The 5,742-nt window shown below is 40.3% G+C and overlaps 1 long non-coding RNA gene across 1 annotated transcript; it reads left to right on the forward strand.

Moving 5' to 3' along the window:
* Nucleotides 1-577: 577 nt before the first annotated feature.
* On the forward strand, nucleotides 578-1,924 carry LOC120293339. Its single transcript, XR_005551096.1, has 2 exons — nucleotides 578-774; nucleotides 860-1,924. It is a non-coding gene; the product is annotated as an uncharacterized LOC120293339 (long non-coding RNA).
* Nucleotides 1,925-5,742: the final 3,818 nt, after the last annotated feature.

Genomic DNA, 5,742 nt, shown 5'->3' on the forward strand with positions numbered 1-5,742 from the left:
CATGACCTCCTCTTTCGATAATCATGGAATACTCCTTTTTATCCAAAATCTAAGATGTGGCATTTATTTTCACCTCATACGCGCACTCAATATAGGAACACTTTAATATGTATTTACTAATTGCCAAAGTAAAAAAAAGCAAAACCTTCAGTAGGCTGTAGATTTGTTTGTATTGCCAACTTTCAAGCCTTTTGTGTTTAGATTTAGGGAAAATGATCACTCTAAGCCCTCAAATGATTCAAGTGAAATTATTTTTTTGTGTGAAAATAGTCAAATTAACTAACAAAAGCTCCACATGAAGTCCACATGGTCCAAATGACATAGGCTTGTAATCTATTACAATATAGCTAGAAATTTTCGACCAAAGAGCAATTAATAAATGATTTTAATTTATTGTGCGGGAATTGTAGCTTAGAAGAAGAAACAATTAGTCTCCTTCCACACATTTTGTAAGCGAGGAAAAAGTCTTGGTCATTTGCAATTATTGATCTGGACAAGTTGGACAGAACCACAGTGATGAGCTCCATCCTCAAAATTTCTGAATATCCTCTTACAAAGAGAACAAAGAAATAATCTTATATGTCTAGAGGTAGGGCTTGTTTTGCTGGTCTTGGTCAGAAGTTGAGGTTGAACAAGTCCATTGCCTCATCAAAGAGACGCAACCACCACAAGATTTCGTATATACCAACCACATCCGGTTCATCCTTCGGGACGAGAAAAAGTAAAGCTTTGTTCAAGTGCAAGGGCTTGTGCTTGGAGACAAGAAATACATCAGTAAGAACAGTACACTAATCCCAAAAAATCACCGAGATGCCAGTTTCTTGTTCTTGTCCTAATATATTTGGTTTGATGACTCCAGATTGAGACGAGAAGATAATCCTTGGATTGCACTGCATTTCGGACTCGGACACAACTTGATCTTGCTTCAAGGTAACTTATTCTCAAACACAAAACTCATCACTATAACTTTCATCATCTTTGCCTTGCTCCACCAAGAAAGCCCAATCTTCATTCTCTAGTTTTTATATAATTGCTAGGATGGAAAATATCTGATTTCTACTCATTGCAAAACACCTAAGATCATTTGAAGCATACAAATCTTACGTGTGAAATTCATACATCACTTTTTCAAAATTATTGTCCCATGGATTGCCTTTGTTTTCTTAATACATTCTTTCCATTCGAACCCATTGATAGAAACAATTGGATCGGTTGAATATGGTGGATTTGCATATCGGCCCCCATTCTAGGACGGTTTTCAAAGCATTGCTTTGATCATAGACCAAAATGGTTGACTTTACAGTAACCCACTTATCTCTTGAAAGTGGGTAAGTTAAAAACTTCAACTTTTTCCCTTCCCTAATTGTTACACTGGGACTTTGTAGAGGGAATGCTATTGCCAATAATAAACAAATTTCATTTAGTAAAGTCTCCACTTGCACGACCAAAAAAAGATAAAAGAAAAAAGTCCCCACCTGGATGCACGGCCAAGATAAACAAGTGCATCTCTAAAGCCACAAGTTCTTTATACTTCTTGGCCGAGTTCTCAATAAGATCGACTAAGTCGATTCATTTCATTCTTTTAAGTCTACACGACAACAAATTATCAAAGTGAGCGCCAACATTACATCAAACATATCTTAAATTGACACGATAGTAAAAGTTGGATTCCAACAATTTGTTCGTAATGTTTCTATCCACTTTTGTTTGTGCTGGCATGTGTTCAGTTCATATTAGATACTCTTGAACGATGTAACATCCATTTAGACTGTATTATATGTTTTTTGTTTGCGCATTTGTTCGAATGAACGTAGTTATTCCGTGTGAATTTTGTTTTTGTCACTTATTCAAAAAGACTAAGTGAACTAAATGTATCTTGCTTACCAATTACTAAGAGAAAGAATTTTGTTTTGGGGATTTAGAACCCTTTAGATCTCCTCTTTTTAAATGCAGAACTTATTCATTTGCTAGCAAATTTTAACTTGATCCTGTGAACTAGGGCAAGATGGTCCTAGAATTTTTTTGGGCTTCTATCATATTGGGAACTTATCACAATTTGGCCTAGCTTGGTCAAATTGCATGTTCAACTTAGCTAGATCGGGGTACCACCCTTCTTTTATGATTTCTTTTTCTCTTTCTTTTTAAAAGCCTTTCAATGTGTTGTAATTAACCGCAATTTTACCTTTTCCTTTAACTAATTTTTCAGGATTTTTCAATAACAAACCCTGTTAATGATGGTGTTTTTTCAAACACAAGATAGTTAGCACGGCCTATTTATTTTTCGAAACTTAAATAATAATTTTCCCTAACATCAAAGATATGTTGCTCTTGTGAGTCGTGTCCTCAAGCATCAGCTTGAGCCATTGACACCGATGTTAGTTCACTTATTTGAAAATATTCATCTTGGTTGTCCAATTCTTTTAAAGGTTAAATAGCATATTAACATTACTCCATCCATTTCAAGTCATGAAAGCATTTTTATTTTAAAAAGAGCCGTAAAGTAAATCAATATATAGACCATTTGTTCGTACACATGATTTTCAAATGGGCAAGATTATAATAATTCTCTTGAAACATTGAAGTGCTCGGCCAACTTAGCCCACCAAAAAGATTTCCATACTAACAATATATAAAACATTTAGCATACGTAAATATAAAGAGGTTAGGGAAGATTTGTGGTGGTTCTACCCAAGTCAATGGCTACCCCACTTCTCGAGACCATTCGGAAGTTGTGCTTGTTCCGCTATTATCTGATTTCTGGTACGGAGGTTGTTTTCCGATGGAGCCAAGACTCACTGCAAGCAAAGTGAATTCATCTACAAACAATTTCTCTCACTAGAAGTTTACTTGCAAAGTGAACACGATGGAGATTTTGCAAATATTTTCATGTACACAAATCCAAGGCAATAGGTTACCTTATTTAAACGGAAACAAACTCCCGACCAATTTCCATCGTGGTGGCTGTCTGCAAGCTGTTACTAACACTTCCAATGCCTAGTTTTTCGACCGTCGAGACTTGCGAATGTCCACTCAAACTCAAAAATGGCCCAGACACTAGCCGGGTTGGGCGAGCGAAATCCAAATTTAAACTTCAGAGCTGGGTATTTCCTCTTTAAACTGCAGAGCGAAATCTAAGTTGAAAAGATTTTCTTTTAATTTATAGGGGACATGGCATCTTCTGGGCGCTAAGAATTGATCGTAATCCCTCCTCACGTAAAAAACGTTAAGTGGTCCTGGACTTCCACGTCAGCCACATCTCGTGTCTCTGAAAAGCTTTCACGGACCCAAGCTCATCGTCTTCATCAAGCATCAACTATGGGGAGGAGAAGAGACAAAACCCTGAATCACCCACTACCACACCCTCCCCTCGTCGCCTTCCCACTCCTTCTCGTCCTCCTCCTCCTCCGACTCCGAGTTCACCATCTCTCTCCCCCCGCTCCCCCTCCACCCTCTTCGTCGCCTACGAGCTCTTCTACAAGGACCAGCTCCTCCCCCTCCACCTTTCCCCCCCGCCTCTCCATGGTCCGTGCCCTCCTCGCCTCCTCCTCCACCTCCCACTCCGCCACCACCTCCTCCGACCAGATCTCGCCTAAGGATGCCGACGACGGCCATGGACAAGCGTCGGCGTCGCTTGCGATCCGCTCATCCAGATCTGGGTCTGGAGAACTCCAGATCTCGAGATCAGCCCGTCACCGGGCTCGGCTGCTGGTTCGTGCGGCCGGGACGGGTGGCGAAGGTCTCCGACTTCTTCATCTTCGGCGGCCTTTGAGACCCGGCTTCCTAATTGCTTCGAAACATGAGAAAATCTTTATTCGCCCATTGATGGAGTTTCGAAATTGGACGTTGAATAAACCTGATGGGAGAGAAACCCGAACAGTGGGTCCGCTCAGACACGTGCTTCGGCTCCCCGCTCAAATATTCATGTGAGATTTTATTAATTCCCTTCATGTGTGATATTCTCCTATCAGGTGTGAGTCTTCACTTCAAACATTCGACGTGAGATTTTAGTAATGATACATCGCAGTGCCTAGATATTAAAAATGTGAGTCTCTCAAACCGGACTTCTTTGTATCCCAAATGTCAAATGCGGCATTTGTTCTCACGTCACACGAGCACCTCATAAAAGAACACTTCTAAAGTTTTGTGAAAAAATTAAAAAATAAAATAAAATTTATTATAATTATACCGATTCAATTCCGCTAAGCTTTTTTTTACTTCAATTCTAATTCATTTAACTCAATTGATTCTCTCAAAACCGAAATAAACTTCTTTGTATCCCAAATGTCAAATGGGCATTTGTTTTTCCACGCTGATGTAGTAATTTTTATAATATTTTTAATTGTTTTTTCAATCTAATTCATTTTTTTTTCGTATCACTTCTGGACTATGAAAATCCTATTCCCTTGCCTGATGTAGTAATTTTTTATAATATTTTATTTTTTCAATTTTTTTTCTTTTCTTTTCTCTCTTCTTCCTTTGCCTTCTTTTCTCGCTGTGGCCGGCGAGCCTCTGACCGGCGAGGCTCTGGCGAGGCTCGCCGGCCAATGGACGAGGGCCGCAACCTCGCCCAGCCTCACCCACCCTCGCCCACGGCTGGCGAGGCTTGCGGCGTCTCGAAGGAGGAAGTCCCCTTTCCTCTCTCTTCCATAACCTCTCGCTCCTCAATCTGTCTTCTTCCTCCTCCTCTCGGCTAGCACCAGGAGCTCTCTCGATCTCCTCCATTGCATTCCATCCCCTCGAATCTCTCTCTCCCTTCCTCTCTCTTCCATAATCTCTCGCTCCTCGCCTCGATTTCCCAAACCGTTCTCCAGGGACTCGCAGGTGGGTGGGTGCGAGTGTGGTTTTTTCCGTTTCGCCGAAATCGCGTCGCATTCTTGGAAATGTTCCGGTTCCGCCTGTGATCCGAATTCTGCTCGCGTCCCTGCTTCAAGGTTCGATTCTCGTCCTGGGGTCGAATTTCCTCGTTCTGCTCTCGCTTTCTTCGCAATCCGTGGGCGAGACAGCCGGCGAGGTTAGGTGAGGCCAGGCGACCGCCGGCGACGGCGAGGGCTTCGCGGCCCTCACCCAGTCGCCGGTGAGCCTCGCAGGCCACGGCGGGGAAAATAATCCAAAGGAGGAAGAAGAGAAAAAAAAAAAAGGAAAAAATAAAAAATAAAAATAAAAAGTTCAAAAAATATTATTTAAAAATTACAATGTCAGCATTGGCCAATTAGTGTCCATGTTAGCAGTAGCTTCGATTTATCAAATTTGATCGAATATGGTGAATTAATATAATTACAAAAGACTTAAAATTGAATTAATAAAAAAATTATGAGTGAATTATGTCAAGTTATTTCTTGCAACGCTTTATAGTCTTGAATTAAGGAAAGTGATCACACTAAGCATTTGATGCATTGTTGGGCAGATTAGTATGATAAAATGTAGATAAAATTTTCAAATAATGATTTGAAGTGGGACTATTCTAATTGAGAATTCAAAGTGGACTTTTTTTTGTCTAAAAGACGAGCATGGAATAACAAAATTTGTTTCAAAGTAGTCCCAAGCTTTACTCTGGGCATTTACGTCCAAGAATTTTCTTTTTCTTCATTTTCTTTTTCTTTTCTATTCACCATCTTCTTCTTTATCGACAATGATAGCTGGGGCTTGGACTGAGTGTTTGTGACAAGAATGTATCAATGAGCGATAAGAAGTGGCGTCTCGTGAAGGTCATGAAATGTGAGAGCAGGTTCTTGAGGACGTGAA

Source organism: Eucalyptus grandis, chromosome 5, assembly GCF_016545825.1.
Source record: "Eucalyptus grandis isolate ANBG69807.140 chromosome 5, ASM1654582v1, whole genome shotgun sequence".
Taxonomy (NCBI): domain Eukaryota; kingdom Viridiplantae; phylum Streptophyta; class Magnoliopsida; order Myrtales; family Myrtaceae; genus Eucalyptus; species Eucalyptus grandis.